We start from the raw sequence: 24,900 nt of genomic DNA, 5'->3' as shown, positions 1-24,900 counted from the left end.
ACCAACTGAATTTAGAAATTAAAACTGTACAGTTCAGGTGAGTTTTGAACTCACGACCCTCCTCGCAACAGTACAGTATCATAACCAAACCACCACAGTGTTACTCAATTTCTACTGTGACAATATTTTCGTGCTCAGACGAGAAAGTTCGTAACTAAAATATCGTGAAAATGTACCGCCGCAACGAAAACGCCTTCGCTTATCATATCTGTGGCAGACTCACCCGTCTTTCGCGATAATGGAAAACAAGTGCCACTCTTTGAAACTTCTGGATGTCCTCCATCAGTCCCATCTGGTGAGCATCCCATACAGCACGGCAGAACTCAAGCAGAGGACGAGCGAATGAGTGTAGTATAGTTAGACTCTTTAGGAGACCTGTTGCATCTGCATCTGCGATCAGGAGAGCCTTCCAGCAGAGCTACAGCACCTCGAAACAACATTTCGGAAAAATGGGTACAACCAGAAGCAAATAAGACACGCACTCAGACAGACTGCGCCAAGAGAACAAGAAGAAGAAACAGAAGAATACAAGTCATTGGCGTGCATTCCGTTTGTATGAAACACCTCAAGAAAAATCGATAGAATCCTGGGGAAACACGATGTGAAATGTGTATTCCGACCACCTGCAAAAACCTTGACTCTACTGGGTTCAGTGAAAGATGACCTAGGCCTTCGAAAACCAGGCGTTTATCAAATTCCCTGTCAGTGCGGAAAATCATACATTGGGGAGACAGTCCGCACTGTAGAAGGGAGGTGCCGCCAACACAAGCACCAAACCGAATTACGCCAAGCCACTAAATCAGCCGTGGCTATCCACTGTATAAAGACTGACCACAGTATGGACTATACTGTGCGTTACTAAAGAGAACATCAAAATCCGACTACTGGACGATGTAATAATTAATAAAGACAGCGGCCTTCAACTTAGTCAGGCTTGGAACCCTGCACACAGCGTGGAGAGAAAGATGCGGTCCCAGGGATCGAGGACCGCCCCGACGGCGGCAGCAGGGATACTGCAGACTCCAGTTCAGACCCAGGTGCCGCTTCCCCCACCACCTCCAGTATCCGCCGCGCTGGCCGCACCGAAGACACCAGGAGAGGAACGGTGGAGGGGGTAACGGCTAGTATATATAGGGTGCCGAGAGGAACAGCACAGCATTCGTCAGGAACCACCTGAAGGTGTCAGCGTGTGCGTCTGCCGAAATATTGTAGAGAAATTACGACGCTACCCGGTCGGATGCCCGAGAACTGTTCAAACTAGAAATACTGAATAAATTTGAGATCCTCTGTGTATAGCGCTCATTATACTTCGTGTGAATAAAGAGCTAATTGTGTTTCACAACGATAATATTTTCTGAATCGGTACTGACTGTGTGTGTCAGTGACTGCTACTCTCCAGGAAATTTATGATTTCAAACATAGTACAGGATGGTGATTATTGAACTCTATTGACATAAAAACTTCGTAACTTCTGAACGGTTTGCGTTAGGATGTTCAAATTGCACGGTTGTTCTTGGGGCAGAATAGGAATTAGTATTTGCCTGCACGGTTTGGTTTAGCTAAGAAGCCAACTTTCATTTCGATGGGTACGTCAAAGAGCAAAATTAGTGCATTTGGGTGACTGAAAACCCGCATTTTGCGATCGATAAATCTCTTTGACCTCATCGGGTGAGCGTGTGGTGAGCAATATATAGTCCCGGAATAATCTGTGTAATATTCCTTGATGGAGGAGTGACTACCGAACGGTACTTGAACGGTTTGAAGATGATTTCATCCCCATTATCCAAAGTGACCCTGACTTCGACAAGATGTGGTTCATGCAACACTGAGCTCCACCCCAGGAGAGTGATGTCCTGGAGTAGCGATTTGGGGTCCACATTCTGGCTCTGGGGTACCCAGAGGCCACTGGCATGGGCCTCGATTGGCGGCCATATTCTCCAGATCTGAATACTTGCGACTCCTTTTTGCGTGGCGATATTAAAGACAAGGTGTACAGCAATAACACCAAAATCACTGCTGAGCAGAAAACAGCCATTCAGAAGGTCATCGACAGCATCGATGCTCCGACACTTAGCGAGTCATGCAGAGTTTCTCTATTCGTCTACGTCCTTCATCGCCAATGATGGCAGGCATATTGAACATGTCATGACCTAAATAACAGTATCCGTAGTGATGTTTACATGTTGAATAAAGTGTGTGCTCGCCGTTTTCTTCATATAGTTCAGTAACTGTCACCCTGTGTATGTTCCACGCGGATTGCTCCTGTTTTCCTTCTTCACAACTAGTGTGACTTATGCAGCTTTCATGTCTTTGGTACGGATCTTTCGTCACATAAACGGCTGTATGTGACTGGTAAGTATGAAATGAACGTTACTGGTATGATACCTGGACCGGAAGACTTGCTTTTTTAACTGTTTTAAGTTGCTTCGAGACACTCTAGAAATCTACTTGCAAGTTACTCAGGTTTGCAGTCGATCGAATCGAATTCTGGAATATTTACTTCTTCTTCTCAGGTAAAGGGTTTTCTGAAAACTGTGTTTCATATCTCCGCTCTACTGGCGATGTTATCGGTTATTTTACCATTGGCATCGGACAGCGAATACGACATTTGGATATTCTGTCAGATTTCAAGACAGAAGTTTTATTGTGTAACCTATAAAAAGCTTATAACACTGGAGTCCCCGCTAAGTTTCGATCCTTTGTAGAACGTCCTCGGGATTTTGGTTCTTTTGGATTTGACGTGCTTCTTTCGTTGCTTCTTCAACGGTGTTATGACCTGCTTTGTGTACAATGGGGAACCCGCACAATCTTTTTTAATCATTTATTTAGTATAAATCTCTCCATTGCCCCGGGTATTATTTCTCTGAATTCAAGCCACATCTTGTCTACACTTACATAGTTGGGAAGGATTGGACGCTATCTTTTAGGAAGGTGTCAATCGAATTTTTACATGCATATTTAAATACACAGATTTTGTGTTTACGGAGGTGGATTTGGATGCTGCGATGATCACTCTATATACAAATATCTTGTGATCCCTAATCCCTTTATCTGTTATAATGCTCCCATTTTGCGCATAATTATTTGTTGCTGAGAAGTGAGTTATGCTACCGAAACAATTTATACTTCGATTGATCTCCTGTTCTCAGTGCTCAAAGTATTTTTCAGAGAATCCATTTAGTACAGTCTCTAGCAATTTTTTGTACCTGCCATCGGTTTTGAATATGTATTTTCGTCAACAGATCGAGGGTAGATATAAGCCGCCACCAACTATAATTATATGAGTGGGGTTCCTATTTGTGATGAGACTAAACTTTTCTTTGAATTGTTCAGCAACTGTGTCATTTGATTCTAAGGGTCTGTAAAAGTAACAAATTATTAATTTATTTCAGTTGTCAGCCTTCTACCCACACCAACACACAGGAACTCTCTACATCAATTTCGCTACAAGATAAACTACAGCAACTTGGACGGCACCAACCGTGCTTACTCTATCCTTTCTAAAAACTGTTAGGATCTTAGCAAATATTTCGGCTGTACTTCTTTCTGGATTTAGTCAGCATTGACTACCTATAACGATGTATGCTTCAGTGGTTTCTATTAAGTCTTCAGCTCTATTTTTCTTTTCGAATACAGCTACGACAGTTTAAAACTACGATACTGCTTCTTGCTATGTCTACACTCTTCTTGTGTTCATCCCGCACCCTTTCAAGCCTTTTTTTTACTTTTCCGAGACCCTCTAACCAAAAACGCCGCCCATTGCCTTCCACACAGCCTCCGATGGTTGCGTGCAATGGAGACCTAACCTATTAAAGCGGGTCGTCGCATCCGTGGGCGCAGAAAATGGCATTTTTCAATTCGAGTATACACAGGGCAGTAAATTTACCACTTACCCAGGCTAACTTTCAAAAAGAAGTGTGTAACCCTAAAAGAGATTGCCGGTAATAATGGTTATAGCCCCAACATAGTTGATATAATTCAGCGCAGTTTCCACGTAGACGCGGTCCGTGAGCAACGGGGATGGACGTAAGAGATTTATAGCTATTCCGTTACTAGGTAACATATCGTATAAAATGCAACGTGTTCTCAAAAAACACGACTGTAGAGTAGCATTTCCCACCAACAATAGCTTAAAACGGAATTTTGTATGTTTTGGCAATAACAATTATAGTAAACTCTTGTAATAGGGAGTTTATAAATTGAAATGTATGATTGCCTGGCGTATAACATAGGGCAGACGGGTAGAGCTATAGCCATAACATATAAAGAACATATGCCGTCGAGGATGGGTACGAATAAGAATGGGTCAACATTTGTCGATCACATCATTGAAGAAGAACATACGCCTCAACCTGTTAATGACACGGGCCTATTGTGTAAAGAAGCCAAGAGTATGAAATTAGATTTACTGGAGATGGTGCAGATATACAAGCATAAACTGTGTGACAACAGGAATTTACTGAATCATCAGTGTTATTTGAAAAGTTCCAGCTTCCTTGAAGGTTTTCAGCCCGTATTGGGCATAGCAGATAGGCACTAGTGGTGACTCGATTGGGCCACAGTGTTATATGATTGAGATAAACTACTGTTTTAGGACAATGCTCCAGTAGGAAATTATCGTAAAGAGGCATGAGTTGTTGTTCTGTTAACAGTAGTTTGTGTTGAGGCAGTTACGTTAATCTGCCTTTCATTGTCTTGGGCACGTTATCGCACTTACGCACTAGACTGATATTCGTAGAACTATCGTCATTCATTAGTAGTGTGCCTATGTACAACGATTAAGGTCGGCTGGTAGAATTAACCCTATAAGCTGTTAGAACGTACGATGTAAGATGGAGTTTTATTTGCATATAACAGCCGCGTTTTTGAATGATGCTTCAAATAGTGATGCAAACTTTGTTATATGAATTTGTTAAAGTTTGACCACTTCAGTGATAGTATGCAACAGCATCGTAACTGTTGGACAGTCGTATTAGTAAGTATATGGTCCTTCAGTTGCACTTGTGGGCTTGTGATTAATATTTTATCGTAGATATCGACTAGTTTGCTGATAAACGGTGCGTTGTAGCTCAATGTGTGGAGCGACACCTATAGCGCGCGGGATGTAGCACATTTGGCGACCGTGCGCCAAGTATAACAGATATAGTGGCGGAGTCCGGAACCGCGCGACTGCTACTGTCGCAGATTCGAATCCTGCCTCGGGCACGAATGTGTATGATGTTCTTAGGTTGGTTAGGTTTAAGTAGTTCTAAGTTCTAGGGGAATGATGACCTCAGATGTTAAGTTCCATAGAGCTCAGAGCCATTTGAAACATTTTTAGTGGCGGAGGACATACGGTGCCATATGTAGTTTTACTTATGATCGAAACAGGCTTATGTCTTTTGAAGTTATTTTATTGATCGTGACGCAGCCGCTGGGCTAAGGTGTTTTTCATTTTTAAAAGCTTGTGTAAGTAATATGTTATCACATACGTAATTTTAGAAGTTTATGTATAGATTGTATTACTGGTCTACCTGTTATTTTGATCACTTTTTAGAACTTCTGAAGAAGGCTTTATTATCATAGTTGAAATCAATGTCAAGATTTAGTATATACATAATTAGTGCAACTGTAGGGCTGTTTTTCATTCGAAACTATTAAGTAGAACCAAAAACACCACCACCTCCAGGCGCAAGTCGAGAAACCTGCAACATACATGGTCGGAGAAAGTCTGAGCCTCTGATTCAGACCCTCCACTCGTCTCTATAGCAAAGGTCAGCAGTGGGTTCTGTCGACTTTTCTATAGATGGTAAGCTCTGTCTTTATCCTGCAAGTGAGACTGGCTGTCTTTACCACTTCAGCTAACCGTCTGAAACCAGGAAGTGCCGATAGGAGCCATCATCTGCAGTTCACTGCACCCTGTGCTCTTCAGGGCACCCAAAGCACTCATTTTACATAGTGGACTCTGGATTTCATCGCTTCACTGGCTGCCATATCCTCAAAGGGCCCCATTATGTACCTGATATCGGAGCTTCAAACTACTAATAAACCCATCCTCTGCGAATGCCAGATCTCGTGAGGTGAGAGTCTTCCTCAGGAACGGAGTGACTGACTGCATCTGGTTCAGGGTCGTTTTTAGCCATAGACAGCGCGAGAAGTCTGTTCGTCACACTAAATGGCTCCCCCTACACCGCCTCCAGAAAGTCTTTCGCTGCCTGCCACATCTTGAAATAACCTTTCACATGATCACAGGTGAAGGGTCATCGTCAATGTAGGCAGTACCCGGGGCAATCACAGTAGTGGATTCGTCGGGGAACACAAGTACCTTGCACCCCATGTCAAGCCCACCACAGCGATCTCAACTGGCAACAGCCTCAAGGTGCATGACTGAAGGCGGCACTGCCTGGAGCTGTGAGCGAAGGACCACAGTAATCACAGTCCCTGTCCATAATGAAATCAGTGGAACTGTAGAATAAACTTTGATTTAAAATGTGAAAAATCAGAAACGAAACTCTTTGCTCTGAAGTGTTTCTGCGTAGATGGGAGCTACTTATCAGTGTAGGTAGTGTGACTATTGTTTGTTATTTATAACATGTTATGTGTGTGTACACCACCGTTTTCAAAACAGAGTGTAACTATCCCTCCATGTACTATGTGATGGCAGTAAATTCATGTCAACAGCATCCTTAAGTTCATCATCTGTCTCGTAATGCGTGACAACATCCTTATGTTTGATAACTGCGCAAAATGCATTGCCACAAGGTGACAGATCATGACTTCGGCTTAACCACTCCAATTGTCCAGGCATACGGACAGTGTAATGTCCAATCCACTTATCAGGAAATACCTCACAGAGGTATATCTAAATGGCAATAGAATTATGGAATTATGTCCCATCCCACTGGAACCGTACACCACGGAGTAGTCCCCTATCTAGCAGACGTGGGAGAAATCCATGATGTAACATTGTGAGGAACGCAATGAGATTCACAGCATCACCAAAGAAACATGAACCTACCAAGTCGGTTGCAGACATTGCAACCCAGATCATAACACGTCGTGTGTTCAAGTCCTTTATTCGAAAAATAAATTTTTCTCGTTTCTGCATCGTGATATATATACTCGACTGAGGAAGACACTTTCCTCCTTGATGAGAGAATTGTAAACACATTGAGCATTCGCCCACCAGCATTATAATTTTGCATGTCATTATCACTCATTTCGTTTACAAACGGCTCTTTCAATGCCATTAAGTTCAAACCATTCACCATGTGTTTTTGTAATATCGAGTATGGAACACAAAAGTCCTGTGACTGCTTATGAATGCACGCTTTTGGTGAACACTCGACAGTCTCTAAAGGCTCTACACGTTTCCAGTCATGTTTGGCGTCATTCTAAACGGGAATTATCTTTTATACAACTAGCTACAGAAAGCTGTTTCTCCCACTGTAGAATATTTTCGAACGTGTTTGAAACCCTACAGCGAAATTATGTTGAATCTCTCTGATCAATTGTCCTATATAGGGCACTTCTTGAGTCCATGTGCTCATCACGATCCGCTCTATCATTATTTAGCCATTATTTAGAGGTATATCAGCATCAACATCAGCATCAACAAAAGCAAAACGAGGATAATGGAATGTAGTCGAAATAAAACGGGTGATGCTGAGGATAATAGATTAGGAAATGAGACGCTTAAAGTAGTAAATGAATTTTGCTATTTGGGGAGCAAAATAGCTGATGATGGTCGAAGTAGAGAGGATATCAAATGTAGACTGGCAATGGCAAGGAAAGCGTTCCTGAAGAAGAGAAATTTGTTAACATCGAGTATAGATTTAAGTGTCAGGAAGTCTTTTTCTGAAAGTATTTGTATGGAATGTAGCCATGTATGGAAGTGAAACATGGACGATAAATAGTTTGGAAAAGAAGAGAATAGGAGCTTTCGAAATGTGGTGCTACAGAAGAATGCTGACGATTAGATGGTTAGATCACAAAACTAATGAGGAGGTATTGAATAGAATTAGAGAGAAGAGAAATTTGTAGCACACTTTGACTATATGAATGGATCAGTTGGTAGGATATGTTCTGAGGCATCAAGAGATCACCAATTTAGTACTGGAGGGCAGCGTGGAGGGTAAAAACTGTAGAGGGAGATCAAGAGATGAATACACTAAACAGATTCAGAAGGATATAGGTTGCACTATGTACTGGGAGATGAAGAAGCTTGCACAGGATAGAGTAGCATGGAGAGCTGCATCAAACCAGTCTCAGGACTGAAGACCACAACAACATCAGCACCTGAAATAATAAGACACAACAGTGCAACATCTATGTAATATACAGGCAAATAATGGGAATTTGCGGTCACTCATTATAGTGTACTACGCATGAAGTTTCTGAATTTCTTGATGCAAAGAAGTATATCTCGATGGCCATATATGTGGGAAGAGATTCCCCTTTACTGCAGTGGGCTTTAGGTTTCAGAAAATTTCATAGGAGCACCGGAAATGGAGGTCTGGAAAGGAAGGTGCAGTCGCTGTAAGGGGAAGACAAACTGTGCAGAAAAAGCCGGGGAATCCGATGGGTCGCAGCTGTGACAGCGATTGATAGATGGACGTCGCTGCAGCTCAGAAAATCGGTTCCGGTTTCTCTTCAGAGTTCACGTCGATTGCGCTGCCTGGATACCGCCTTATAACATTCTGGTGACAACGTGCCACCTAGACTGATGCCATCAGTGACATATGGATGACCTAGTTTATACCTTCAATTTCATCAAATATTCGGCTAAAGGGCTGTAAAAACCTTATACTATGTAATTCTGCTTTTTTGTTCAACATATTGCCCCCCTCCCCCTCCACCCCGTCTTCTCTATTTTAGCATGATGTTCCACTGAGTGCAGTCTGAAATTACACCCAAGAACCTTGGATACAGCACATTCGCCGGGAAAGCCTGAGATCACATACATGTGGGTTATTGTATGACAACTTACAGTCTTTCAGTTCTGTGAAAATTTTAAATTCCACTACTTGGAACAGTTTGTCTTAAAGTTGTGATTTCATTTTATTCGCCAATTTGTTGTACTGCATAGTGTAGACATGAACATACAGAGGTTGGAGAAAAATATCGTTACATTAAAAAACACAAAATATTACCTAGCCAATTACGGTAAAGGAAACCGATGGTACGATGGAATTCAGAGCTACTTCCAGTCGTCTCGTATGGGTAAATACAGGACTTTAAGTGGTTTTCAAGGGAATCTTATTCTTATTCCAAAATAGTGGGATGTTTAGGTGTTGATGATAGAGGTAGATAGCGATCACGCAACATTCTTTCCTAAGCAGACGGCGAACGTTCAAGAATATTGAGATCTGGCGACTGTAATGGTCAGGGTGAATGCGACAATTCGTCCTCGCGCTGCGATCTTTGTGAATAAAGGTCCTGGCGTCTTGGAACACAGCATCGCCACTGGGGAGCAAATATTGTACCATGGGATAGGACTGATCAACCAAAGAGGTCACATAATCCTTTGCAGTAATGCAACCTTGCAGAGCAGCCCTGGTGCCCATGAGGTACCACGATAAGGCTGCCCAAGTTACCACCGAATCCACGCCATGTTCACTCGTTGGACATAAACTCCGCCAGAAAAGGGAAATAGTCAGGAATCAATGCTCATGCGACTACACTACCTTTTTTCAATGCTACAAACCCCAGGATAAGGCTTCGTTGTCACGTTTTCCTGCTCCGGATATTTGCATCACTGATTTGTGGTTTTGGAATTCCAGCTGGCCTTGCAATTCAATTCTGCAGTGCCTTTGCAACTGTCGTATTCTTATCTTTCCTCGCAATCCTCTTCAATGGCCATCAGTCACGATCACAACACAAACTTTTGTTCGCGTTGTGACCTAACGGAAGATCATGTGGGGCTCTCTCTGTAAGCATCGCAAATCCTCTGTCAGTTGCCTTTTGAAACACAAAATATTTCGGCTCCCTTGGTTACGAAAGCACCCACCAGATGAGTATCAATTAGCACCAACATTCTGAACCTATTCCAATGAACTTATCTCTGATTAATGCACTCATCACTAAATAGAACACTGTTCTGACCACGTGTGACACTTACAACGTGTTTAGGATACTGCATAGTTGCTATCTGGTCGGATAAAACAGCACATTTTGTAGTTTGGCTAGCATATCCACTTATTTTCAAGCATGCGAACTCACAGTGTTCCCATATTTTCGTCCAACTCCTGATTTTATGTGTACTAGGTGGTGATTGCCTTTCACTCCATTTTAGAACATCTGTTAGTTTAGACTCAACACAGCAGATTCACGCAGATAGGGCACTGTTCTGTATGATAAATTATGTGTTTTAAATGTTTCTGTAAGTATGCCTATACCGCAGTAACGTTATTCTAAAGAGCTGACGAGCACTGGATGACGTTCTGCTTGAGTAGTATGACAGATTCACATTGGTTTGCACCCTCTAAGGGCGCACTTTTGAATCGATAATAGCAGAAAACAGTAGATCGTGGGTAAAACATCACTGATTTTGTAAGAGCCAAGGTCGAAAATTAAACTCTCCTTCAGTAAATTTGTGGCTGCGACAAACGAAACGAGGAACGTTATTAAAACGTGGCTAGTTAAAAAATACTTCTCCACTAAATTGTTTACTATTAATCTGCATCTTAATTCATGTTTACAAGTGAGCGGCTGTGCCTATTTAGAATCGATGGTGTGACATATTTAGCAGCAAGTCAAGCAACATTGCAGTAAAAATACCTGATATCTCCTAGTAACCGAAAACATCTGAATAGCGTACAATAAGGAAAAATTATAATTAAATCTCCGGAATAAATATTTAGAATAAACGTAAAAGAAAGCGGAATCGGTCACAGCAAAATCGTCTCCAGCTAATGGACGCTATACGAGTGTTGTAATTTGCAGACGGCCTGAGAAATTTCCGTAATGCAGCACACTGATATTGTACATGTAATAAGAAATACAACAATCCCTATAGATAAGTCTGTAGCTCACTAACTTGAACTTAATGATGATAGGAAACTACGTATAACAAAACAAGCAGTAAACAAATAAATGCTTTTCAATGGCAGTGAGATGAGGTCATGCGAATTTCTCTGTGTGCATGAAAAGTAACGATATAAAATCCATCAGTTTCAAAATATACTGAAAATCTTTGTTTATTTCCCTTTTCAGGATAGTCTTGAATCCTAGTAACTGCTGGCAGTGTATATTTAGATATAAACTTCGAAGTCAAATTGATGCTGTATGAGGAATACCATGTTTTCACTTACGAAGAGAATTCTTTGTTCTTCATAAAGTGGATGCAAGTAAACGAACCATCCAGACAGAAGAAAACTACGCTGGTCTCTTCAGGATGACGGAAGACAACCAGGAAAATCTAATGGATAGGTCTTTCCCAGGAATCAAAGTATATGCTCTATTATGAAAACCAGGAATATAACCACTAACTTCAACGGTTCAAAGTGTTTCATTTTTTTCTTCAAGCAAATGTAATGAAAATTTTATGTTTAATACTGTGTTATTATAAATAATCAGGTATAATTTTTCATTTAATTTAACACGGTTGTAACTAATAATCTACAGCCATTGAGATCCTCAGGATTTAGCAAAAACAAATCTGTGATATAAGTTAATGCCGTGTCCCAAAGAATTTACAACAGAGGTACACCATAAGACCATGAAAAATTTTGGAGAAAACATCCCTACATTATAATACCCACCAGATTGTACCTTTGCGTACCAACAGAATGTTCAACAACTGTAATAAAGTTGCAAAGAAGTTCGTAAGTCATAATTTTATAGAATCAGACATACTATTTCTATTTCTGTAAATCGGATGAAGTTGTTCGTGTATGGTTGTTTGCGCGCTCACTTCAGAAACGTTAATTTATAGAATTACAGATTTCTAAAAGCGGTACTCATCATAACTAAGCAGGAATACTAAATCGTGTTTGTGAATCTATGTGTTTCAAAGGGAAATCTTTTTCCCTAAAGTAACACGAAAAATATTTTATTGATTATTACGCACGTGGTAACGGAACATTTGTAAAATTACTTTGCAGCAATGGCAGGACACTAACAAATAACTTCCCAATGGAATGGAGGGTAGGGTTAAAGGTAATGGAACTCTTGTGAACAAATGTTTATAAACCGTGCTTCCGGACAATGTGAGTCCTCTAGGCTACTTCTCGGACTGGCAAACCAGTTGCGTGTTCACTGAGACCCTAACAGTAGCATTATGCTGTGATTCAGCAAGCGCACAACTATAACAATTGTGGCTCTACTCCATCCAAGGGTCCTTTCTGTACTGCTGCCTCATGTCCGAAATAACAGTTGAACATTTGTGTGGTTTAGTACAGTAAATAGTGAATATTTATGTAGTTAAGCAGAGGTTTTCAAACACGTTTAAAAATCAGATTGGTTAACAAAATGAAATGCGGCTATTGATGTAGCCTAATACTGGTTTACATTCAATTTGTAAATTTATTACAAGCAAAGGATAAGAAACACGTACGAAAAGATGACTATACATTTCTAATGGATATACTGTAAATACGTAAATGAATCGTTCAACAGAGAAGAGCAAAGCAAGCAGAGAGACAGACGAACGTTCCGAACGCTAACTAATTTCACAGTTGGTGGTCTGTATATCATAGTTTCAATAATTTACAGTGCTCGCGAAAGTTCCACTAATATCCATTAAAAGGAAAAGTTGGACACTGCTATGGGTCTCATACTCTCTCGCATATTATTATAGTTTCCCATTGCGACCACCAACAATCGACGTAATACAACTAAACAGCATAAGTTTAATATTCGTGGGTGGACGGCCTCACTATCTTATCAAAATTACCGACCAAGCAAGATCACACCGACAAGAGACCACTAGATCCCGCTGTCTGCATACTCCGAAGCTCGGTCACATGACCAACACTCAGGTCAAGATTACCACTTTCCATGGACCAGCTCATCGAAACAATACACTTTGCACTGATTTGTATGCACTCTAGACATTAAAAAATATATTCATAAATTACAAAGGGTTTTATGATGTTGGCAACCGCAGATGGAGTAATCCATATTTGGGAAGTAAACCGCTTCTATCTCTCTGTGAACAAGTATTTATAGACGTTCCTCTAAATAAAGGTTCATATACAGCTGAAAGCGATTCACTCACATAATGTAGGTATTCATGAATCTAAATATCTGCTTGAATGTCTAAACACGTGTGTTGTGTATTTCTAATTTAGTATTTTTTGCATTTGTTGTGAGAAGAAGTCACAGAACATAGTGAAGAGCTCGTCGGTAATCCACCCGCCGTTGGGCGCAACGTGACCCGAAGTACATTTATTTATTCATGTAAACTTAATAAGTTTCATATGCATAATAATTCTGTATGCATAATAATTCTGTCTGCATAATAAATAGTGTTCAGAATGGCCGTTTTCGTAACAGAATTGTGTCAGTTCTTTTCTCAGCTATTCTCGTATTTGTAGTTTCGGGGCGTAACTGAAACCGAATTTCATGTTTGCTGACCCGTAGGAGGCCGTCTCCGCAACGAAAAATGAAAAAAATATGAAAATTTTCACACTTTTTCAAGTTTTCGATGATATTTCGAAAGCTAGGCGCCCTTCAACGTACTACAAGGCACCAAACATGAAATTCTTGTTCAGTACTCCACAGTATATATAGAACAGCTGAAAAAGTTTTCCCCAATTTTGTTACGGGAAAACTACCATTAGACTAGACCCTGTATTATTATATCGAAATAAATGAACATTTAAACTTAAATAGCTTCCAAATAACATGTACAAATATTGCGGCAATTTTACTGAGTTCTAAGGTTTCTGTCCATTGAAATATGACTTAGCACAGCGTGAACCTCAATAAATCCGACAAAGTGCAGGGACGGATTCCTAATTGGAAATGGAGTTAAAAAGCTCCAACGAACATGTGTCCGAAAATAGGTAGCGTGCCTGCAACGATAACAAATCGTTCCGGAACACAGTGCAGGGCTGCAGCGCATCTACGTCACAACAGGTGTTTAAAGTGGGCTCCATGGGATACAATGCCGACGTTCTGACGTCGCATCATGGATTGCCGCACTCTGTCGCACCTTCCGGCATCCCTCCGCTTAGCGTCACATGCTTCATAAATACGCTGTTGAAGAGTAAGCACATCAGGAACTGGTTCAGAATACATGACGCTTTTCATATGCCACCAGAGGTAAAAATCCAGAGGGCTGAAGTGCTGTGATCTAGGAAGACATGTACAGGGCCTCCGCGTCCTATCCAAAGTTCGGGAAAGACGTTGTTGAGGAGTAGTCGAACTATAATGCGGAAGTGAGGTGGTGTTTCGTCATGCAGAAACGCATTGTCGCATTGCCAGAGGCACATTCTCAAGTAGCCCAGGCAGCTTATTCGGCAGTCCAGATACGTTCCTCCGTTGAGGCATTGTGTAATAGTAAGCGGTACAGGTACGTAGTCACCAGTACCTCTACCCTCATGCTGGGGCTCAACCGATGCTGATGAGACGCCTTAACCATTCTCCGAGGATTGTCTGTAGCTCATAGATGACGATTATGCAGATTGGTGGTGCCAGTTACGGTGAAGGTTTCTTTGTCGGTAAAGAGAACTGATGACAGAAATTCCATAATTGTGATGATCTGGCGTAAAATCCATCGACACGATCGTCCCATAGAGGAAAATCCGATGCCGATAAGCCTTGAATTCGTTGCAGGTGACAGTGATAGTAGCGGTTGTCACGCAGTATATACACAATCGTAATTCGGTCCACACTATGTTGACGGGCCACTTGGCTGGTTTATGTACTAGGGTTGGTCTCAATATCCTTTAGAACACTGTCCTCTAAATCTGGTGAACGCGCAGGAGAACTCTCCGCCTGCTTGCCTATTTTTCTCTCTGAAAGGAACCATAATCACACAAACGTCCAAAAGGGGCCAGGAATGCCATTTTTTCAGTGCCTGTCGGCCTTATATGTCATCCTTGCTCCATCCGTCATGGATTATTTTGTTGTCTAGGTAGCTGAATTACTTAACTTCATCTACTAGGTGATCCCCAATTCTGACGTAAAATGCCTTGCTGTTCCCTTTCCTGCTACTTGTCATTGCTTTCGTCTTTGTTCGATGTACTTTTATTCCATGCTCTGTACTCATTGCAATGCTGATTCCATTCAACAGGGCTTGTACTTCTGCTTAACTTTCGCTCTTAATGTCACCACTCTCCCTTTCAATATCACCGAAGGCATTTTGATTTTTCTGTATGCTAAGTCATTCCTTCCGACAATCATTACTTTTTCGATCTATCCGCATTTTTCATGTAGCCATTTCGTCTTAGTTACCCTGTACTTTCTATTTATTTCATTTCTAAGACGGTGATATTTCAGTATTTCTAAATTTCTATGAACATTTTTGTATTTCCTTCTTTCATCGATCAACTGAAGGATTTCTTCTGTTCCTCAGGTTTCTTTGCAGTTACCTTCCTTGTACCTACGCTTTCCTCTCAAACGTCAGAGATTTCCCTTTTTAGACATGGCAATTCCTCTTCAATGGAACTGCCTACTGAGCTATGCATTATTGCAGTACGTATAGCCTAGAGAATGTCTAAAGTATCTCTTCATCCCTCAGTACTTAAGTATCACATTTCTTTGCGCATTCGCATTGATCCTCCCTGATTATTCTCCTCAATTTAGACCTACTCTTCATCGTTACCAAATTGTGGCCTGAGTCTATATCTGCTGCTGCGTACGTCCCACAATCTAATGTCTGATTTCAGAATCTCTGCCTAGCCCATGATGTAATCTAACTGAAATCTTTCACTATCTCCCGGACTTTTCCAAGCATACCCTCTCCTCTTGTGATTCTTGAACAGAGTATTCGCTTTCACCATCTGAAATTTGTTGCAGAACTCAATTATTGTTTCTTCTCTCTCATCCCTACTACCAAACACGTATTCTCCCGTAGCACTTTCTTGTACTCCATCCGCTACAATCGGATTCGAATACCCCATGACTTTTACATTTTCATTCCCCTTTACTTTCTGAATTACCCGTTCAGTACCCTCAAGTACTTTCTTTCTCTTATCTTCAGTTTGCGACGTCGTCAAGTTTACCTGAACTATTGTTGTCGGTGTTAGTTTGCTGTCGATTCTGATGAGAACAACCCTATCATTGGACGCTTCTGCTTGAGATGTTTATACTTGAACTGTTGCAACTATTGTTTGTGTCGCTTTGCTATCGATTCTCGTGAGAATAACCCTAAAAGTGAACTGATGTCTCTTGGAATTCGATTGAACGCAGCAGTAAGCTGCAACCTGTGAACTGTGACAGCCTTGGACGGTATATCAGCTCACTGCAACTCACGGAACTCCGCCGAATTGCTTTCTGATGGCCCATGTTCTCTGCCCAGCGACTAACAGAACCTCTGACAACTACAGACGCTCCATAAACTTCAAACAAACGTTTGTGAATGTACCCCACATCGAGAAGCCGAATGACGACACGCTGTTTGTAAAGTACATCACTTACAGAAGTCATTCTGAAACACTACTGCAGCCACGCTATTTGTTTGACGAAAGAGAAAGTTTGTGCGTGCACCATGATGCATACCTAATGTTTCGCATTTGCACCACTGTTTTTGGATGAGAAGGAAAGTGGTTCATCACTTTCTGGGCGACTGGAAAATAACGCACGAAAGGCAGCGAGCATTCATCATTGGTATCGTTACAATGGCAATAGTAATGAGAGATGTTACGGTCTAACATAAACATTCAGATGCATAGAAAGTATCATACAGAATCGGAGCCTCTTTTCTATTATTTGAATTCCAGTAAGTTTTTCACAACGCATTGTTCCTGACCAAAGAATTAATGTTATTACACTTGATCATAATTGTTGATATTGTAAAAGTAGTAAACCGTTGAACTTCGACAAAACTCAGGATATGGTAAATCACTTGGGTTTTAGGGAAGGTAAAACACCAGCCAGGCAATTCTGAAGTAGCCCTTCGTAACGGATGCTACATTTAAGAAAAATCAGGACACGTTCATAGGATTTGTCGACTTGGAAATATCATTCGTCATTGTAAAATCAGGCAAGAAGTGCGAAAGTCTTAGTAAAATAGATTTCAATTGTAGAAGTAGATAAACCATTTACTACAAGTACGTGAATGAAGATTGTACTATAGGATGAAAGACTAAGAACGAAGTACACAAATTCCAAACAGTATAAGACAAGAAGTTTATTTTTCACCCATACTGTTCATTATGTACGAGGTCGTGCTCAAAAGTAATGCCTCCGATTCTTTTATGTGAAAACTCTTATGTCTTTTAAAATAACACAAACTTTATTAACATCCCGCATCTTCATTTTTCATGTCTATCTATTTATTTCTCAGCGTAATCTCCCTGCCGGTGATCACATTTCTTCGAACGAGAGACAAGTTTTTTGATACTGCCACTAAAAAATGCTTCTCTCTGTTCACGCAGCCACGACCTAACCTCCAATTGTACCGCTTGATCACTATCAAAGTGAAGTTCTCTAAGGTGTTCTTCAAGTACTGGAAACATGAAAATCGGGTGGGTCAGTTGGATTGCTGCAGATGTCGCAGCCCTCGTATGTCACCTGGCATTTCATGCTGAAGGAGAGGGTGTCCTATATGTGGACGAACTTTTGGAAATCGCATCTAGATTTCATACACTGACATAATTACGTTACACACCGCCTTATTGGGAGCTAGTATTCGGCGCCCTCTAGCAGCATTGCAATGCGAATATGTAGACATGAAAATAAAGATGTAGAACGTTAATAACGTCTGTTTTATTTTAAAATATGGTGTCACCGCCAGACACCACACTTGATAGGTGGTAGCCTTTAAATCGGCCACGGTCCGTTAGTATACGTCGGACCCGCATGTCGCCACTATCAGTGATTGCAGACCCAGCGCCGCCACACGGCAGGTCTAGTCTAGAGAGACTCCCTAGCACTCGGCGACTTTGCTAGCGATAGTTCACCGACTACAGACGCTCTCATTTGCAGAGACGACAGTTTAGCATAGCCTTCAGCTACGTCATTTGCTACGACCTAGCAAGGCGCCATATTCAGTTACTATGTCTTCTGAACAGATAATATTGTGACTCATGTACCGTCAAGAGCGACGTTCATCATTAATGGATTAAAGTTAAGTATCAAACTAATTATGTCCGCTTTCTGAATTCTAATTCCTTGTCATGTTCCAGACCTCACGTTATTATAGTCCTTGCCTCCTCACGCCAGCCTGCGTGAGCTAAAACGCGTGCATTTCGGCCTCCATTCGTAACACGGTGTTGGCTCTTCTGCCAACACAATAAAAAAGCTTTTAGGTTTTTCATACGAAAAATTCGGAGGCGTTACCTTCCAGTACACTCTCGTATATCGAAGAAGTAATGACAGAAACAAATGAATGACTAGGGAGTGGAATTAAAATTTCAGCGTATCAGTGAAAAGATTCACAGATTACTTTGCTACTCTCAGTGAAATGAACTACATAATGAAAAAAGTGTACAGACTGAATAAACAAATGAAACATGAAAACAGTGAGGAACAGCACAAATGTGATTAGCGATAAATTGAACATCATAAATGAGGACCACAATGGGGTGGAAGCGAAAAATTTCTGTTACGTTGAAAGCCTATCTACGCAAGACAATCAAAACAAGTGGAATAGAAAAACCAGACTATCATGAGAAACTGTATACAGACCGAGAGTAAACCAACGTAAGATGAAAATAGTGAGGAGTAGCACAAATGTGATTAGCGATAAACTGAAAATCAGAACTGAGGACTACAAAGATGTGGGACCGAAGATGTTCTGCTACGTTGAAAGCATATCTACAAGATTATCAAAGGAAGGGGACAGGAAAACCAGAGTACCATGAGAAATAGACTAGTATAGTCCAAGACGGCATTCCTGACCGAACGAAGGCCCCTAATGGCAGACTCAGCCTTAATTAGAGAAACGATTCTGAGAATGTACGTTCTTAGCATAGAATGCTCGGAATTTAATCTTGAAATGTGGGATAAACGGAAGAGAAGAGGATCGGAGCCTTTGACATATGATACTGAAGTATCGCGTCGAACATAATTAAGGTGAGAAGATCATAAACGGGAGGTTCTCTGCGTCATTGGCGAGGAAAGCTTTAATTGGGAAATACTGAAAAGAAGAAGGGAAAGAATGCAAGTACTGTTGATAAGAAATCGACGTATTTGAGGGAGCGTGAAAAGCCTGGTGGGGGGGGGGGGCGTGAGGGGGGAGGGTATAGAAAGGGAGAGAGAGAGAGAGAGAGACTGCAATGCATCGAAGCCATTCGAAGAAAGTGTTAAAACGTGATGAAATGTTTGACGCAGTATATGAATTCATGGAGGACTGCATCAAACCAGAGAATTGGAAATTCTAAAACTATAGAAAGAGGAAGATTTTTCTAAATTAAAGAGGCAAGTCATAAATATAGCACGAATCAACATCTAGGTTTCCTGGACCAATAGTAACTACCGACTTCCTGTCTTTATTTTACCTAATCCCTAATGTGGTTTTACTACTGCTATTTACTGTACAATTTTAGGAGTGACGTGGAAAACAGTGGAGTCCGTTTAGCGCTGTGTAGAGGCGAAAGCCGAGAGCCGAATTGCTGCAATTATGGCTGGGCCAGGTGTGCCAGGCAGGTAGGACGGCGGCTCAGCATGAGCGACGCGGCCGCGTGGCCGCGCGCCGGCAGATGTGCGGACAGAGCCCTGCTCTGGGAAATGCCCGAGGCTACATGTCCGGCGAGAATGGGGCGAACGCGCAGATGGCCTAGCGACAGACATTAATGGATGTCATTCATGAAACACATTTTCAGGGCGACAAAGAGGTGATTCTGAAAGGTGGCTACACTGAGCCACAGCGCCAGAGATCGCGCTAGAGAGTATTGTTCCGCCGCCTCCACTGGCAGTGATTATTGAGATGTCGTAGTGGGCAGTGATTATTGAGAACTCGTAGTGGGCAGTGCTTGGGGAGAGCTCGTGGTAGTCAGTGCTTGTTAAGAACTCGTAGCAGAGAGTGTTTGTTGAGATGTGCTAGTAGAGAGTGCTTGCTGAGATGTGATACTGAAAAGTTCTTGTTGAGATGTGGAATAGCGAGTCGGTGTGGAGATATATTGTAATGATTAGAGTGATTTTGGTCAATATATGAAGGTAACGAAACTTGATTTATTTTTCATTATTTAATGTCGTAAATAATGCTTCATTACAGGTTCAGTCAACAAAGCATCTGGCTTGTGTTCTTATATTAGAGTGTAGTCCTGGTTTTCTTGCGCAATTGTAGTATTTCTATTTTCTTTAATTAATTCAGTATAAATGATATTTAAAATTTCTTGGGTTGTTGAAGAAGAACCGTGCCAGATGCGTACGTTGATTCATACTTCCACACACAGAACAGTTATACTTGTGCTTTGGTTTCGTAGGTTTTATAGTTGCTGGGGACTTAATTAATTAACTGTGTTAATGAAAATTTCCATTTCATTCTTTGTTATTGTTCTATGCAGTCAGATAGCGTAACAATACTAGTCAGGGCCAACCGTTACGAGACTTCGTAATCGAACAGACAGCTACTGAAGCAAAAAATTAAAATTATTTGCATTCTATTTTAATTAAGCACCCATGCACGGTGACAAAACCAAATAGTTTTTGATATGTACCACATACTGGAAGATCCAATATATTTGGTGACAAAGGAATATAGACACATAGGGTGATCTGAAGTGCTTCCTAGCGTTTATTGAAAGTACCGCTTATCAAGAAGTATTTTCTCATTGGATGCAAAGACATGCATGTGCACATGCAAGACTTTTGCTCCATATGTTTTGTACAGTGCTGTTAGCTGGTGATTTGATACATTAGAAGGCAAATTAGAAGTTATTTTTCCATTCAAATCACTAAAATAATAGACTGGAAGAAGGAGAACATATTGGGAAGAGATGATATAATGAAGAAACAGGCAGCACACCTATGTGGAATGTTGTATAAGACGACCCTCAATGATGACATTAATTTTGATTCCACTGAATTAAGACGATGAAACCTAAGGCGCCGAACTACAGCGAAAATACAGCCAAAAGTACTGTCACCACCTGCCATAACAGACGAGTATAAGAATCTGCAGCAAGTACTTCCATTTTTGCCTCCAGTTTACCACCTTCAATAATAAGAAACATCTGTTTCCAGACCACATAGGAGGTCAACGGCAAGTGGGAGGACAAGCACAAAATCTTCTAATGATGTGGTGCCTTCTGACGATCCTATGTGGGAATCGGAATAGACACGCCCCGTAGTAATAACAAATAGTATTATTTGTATGTGTATGTGTTAAGAGTTTGCTCGGAAATTTTTTTCTGTATGTATAATCAATGAAATTTATGTATATGGATTATCGTGATACTTGAAAATGGAACAAAATATTGTGTTATATTGTTGTCAGTCATTCCGAATATGATATTAATGGCAGCCGAACGGATGTAAGTTAAATCCTTGGAGGCAGAGGGTTGTGTCAACAAGTTTATTGGTAAAAACTTTACTGAGCACAATATTCTGAATTTAACTCTCTGATATTGTATAGCTTCATTAGTAACCGCTGCTTATAACAAATGGTAATAAAATTTTTAATTTGATACAAAAAAATGGAAATTTTCATTAACACAATTAATTAATTAAGTCCCCAGCAACTATAAAACCTACGAAACCAAAGCACAAGTGTAACTGTTCTGTGTGTGGAAGTATGACTCAACGTACGCATCTGGCACGGTTCTTCTTCAACAACACAAGAAATAATCCAAGAACACAAGCCAGATGCTTTGTTGACTGAACCTGTAATGAAGCATTATTTACGACATTAAATAATGAAAAATAAATCAAGTTTCGTTACCTTCATATATTGACCAAAATCACTCTAATCATTACAATATATCTCCACACCGACTCGCTATTACCACATCTCAACAAGAACTTTTCAGTATCACATCTCAGCAAGCACTGCCTACTAGCTCATCTCAACAAACACTCTCTGCTACGAGTTCTTAACAAGCACTGACTACCACGAGCTCTCCCCAAGCACTGACTACTACGAGTTCTCAATAATCACTGCCAGTGGAGGTGGCTGCTCAACATTGCTGGGTGCCACTGATGGACTGCTTCTACTGAAAAGATGTCACCTGTTGATGTCTGCACCTGCTCAACATTGCTGGGTGCCACTAATGGAACTGCTTATACTGAAATGGTGTTACTTGTTGGTGTCTGCACCTATTTAACATTGCTGGGTGCCACTGATGGACTGCTTCTACTGAAAAGATGTCACCTGTTGCTGTGTGCACCTGCTCAACATTGCTGGTGCCACTAATGGAACTGCTTATACTGAAATGGTGTTACTTGTTGGTGTCTGCACCTACTCAACATTAGTGGGTGCCACTGATGGACTGTTTCTACTGAAAAAATGTCACTTGGTTTTTGCACCTGTTGACCATTGCTGGGTGCTACTGCTGGAACTGTCAACTGCTTATTCTTGAGCTATGGAAAGCGTTTATGTGAATATTTGTATAAACTGATTTTTTGTGTATTACTGTTTGTGAAAAGTTATGAGACTCTTACCTGCACATATTCGTCATTGCTGACGCTATTGATTGAACTGTTTAACCACATAATACTTGTGTAAACTGTTATGTAAAGTCACATGTATGAAGGAATTTGTATTGCTTACTTTATTTTATATATTAGGTTATTAAAAGGTCAGTGCAAAGCCAAAATTTTAACTAGTTATATGATATTTACGCATTAATATTATCTTTTATTTTTGACTGTATTTTTTTGACGAATTTGGTGGTATTTTCACCACCAATGCTGGCAAAAATACCATCAAATTCTAGCCCGTGGAGGAAGGGCATATGAAAGGTGGCTACACTGAGCCACAGCGCCAGAGATCGCGCTAGAGAGTATTGTTCCGCCGCCTCCACTGGCAGTGATTATTGAGATGTCGTAGTGGGCAGTGATTATTGAGAACTCGTAGTGGGCAGTGCTTGGGGAGAGCTCGTGGTAGTCAGTGCTTGTTAAGAACTCGTAGCAGAGAGTGTTTGTTGAGATGTGCTAGTAGAGAGTGCTTGCTGAGATGTGATACTGAAAAGTTCTTGTTGAGATGTGGAATAGCGAGTCGGTGTGGAGATATATTGTAATGATTAGAGTGATTTTGGTCAATATATGAAGGTAACGAAACTTGATTTATTTTTCATTATTTAATGTCGTAAATAATGCTTCATTACAGGTTCAGTCAACAAAGCATCTGGCTTGTGTTCTTGTATTAGAGTGTAGTCCTGGTTTTCTTGCGCAATTGTAGTATTTCTATTTTCTTTAATTAATTCAGTATAAATGATATTTAAAATTTCTTGGGTTGTTGAAGAAGAACCGTGCCAGATGCGTACGTTGAGTCATACTTCCACACACAGAACAGTTATACTTGTGCTTTGGTTTCGTAGGTTTTATAGTTGCTGGGGACTTAATTAATTAACTGTGTTAATGAAAATTTCCATTTCATTCTTTGTTATTGTTCTATGCAGTCAGATAGCGTAATAATACTAGTCAGGGCCAACCGTTACGAGACTTCGTAATCGAACAGACAGCTACTGAAGCAAAAAATTAAAATTATTTGCATTCTATTTTAATTAAGCCCCCATGCAATTCCCACAATGAGCAAATGACTTCGTATACAGGAGTGGTAGGGACATGGCATACACTCCCTTGTGTTTCGTTTGAGAAAGGCCATAAAACTGGAAGGAGACTACGTGGGGAAAATAGGGAATGTAGAAGGAACATCATTCCTTCTTTCATGTACGTTTCATTGTATTCAAAAAATAATTGTTGAAGAAAAACATGGGGTGACTTACTTTCTGGGCGACCCTCGAACAATACTTGGAACGTCATATAAGACGTAAGCCGTAACCAAGTGTATTCATACTGAAACATTTTAAGATGTTTAATGGTTCAAATGGCTCTGAGCACTATGGGACTCAACTGCTGAGGTTATTAGTCCCCTAGAACTTAGAACTAGTTAAACCTAACTAACCTAAGGACATCACACACATCCATGCCCGAGGCAGGATTCGAACCTGCGACCGTAGCGGTCTCGCGGTTCCAGACTGCAGCGCCAGAACCGCGCGGCCACTTCGGCCGGATTAAGATGTTTAATAGTATTAATTTAATTGATTTCATCCTAAATTTGTCTCTTGTCACTGAAAATCTGTTGAAGCCATCGCCATAAATTTCTGTACTTCTAAATGAGACGTTGGGTATATACACATAATATTTCAAGGTCATATTTGAGCGGCCTACTTCTTCAGTCTCAAAAAGTTCCGAGAGTGAGTTAGTAAAAGTAAATAAAAGCTAAGATGTCATTTTAGATGCCTCAGGTGTTCTGCATAACCTCATCCCAATTGCGTACAAGGTACGGAGCGGTCATACATTCATTTGAAGTTGTAGGAAGTCACGTTTTCGGATGTTGTACAAGTCACGCGTCACATTAGCACCTCCTTTTTTCCAGACAAGAATTGTCTGTGTTCTTCATCTGAGTGAAGTCGGGGCACGCATTCATGCGCCGCCGTTTATTTATTTCTTTTTCTTTTTAGACACAGCTGGAACGGCGAAAAGTTAATCAAGAAATCCCTGGAATTGTGCTGTATGTTGCGGAGAATAGTGATCCAAACTTTCATTGATAACTGATACGGAGAAACGTATCAAATTTCGAAAGGAGATCCACACTTGGTAAGACCGAATCAGATGTTACGAGCAAACGTCGCTGACCGGCTGAGG

The sequence above is a fragment of the Schistocerca nitens genome, chromosome 4 (assembly GCF_023898315.1).
Source record: "Schistocerca nitens isolate TAMUIC-IGC-003100 chromosome 4, iqSchNite1.1, whole genome shotgun sequence".
NCBI classification, from domain to species: domain Eukaryota; kingdom Metazoa; phylum Arthropoda; class Insecta; order Orthoptera; family Acrididae; genus Schistocerca; species Schistocerca nitens.
The sequence above is the reverse complement of the archived record's forward strand: the minus strand, read 5'-3'. Positions refer to the sequence as shown.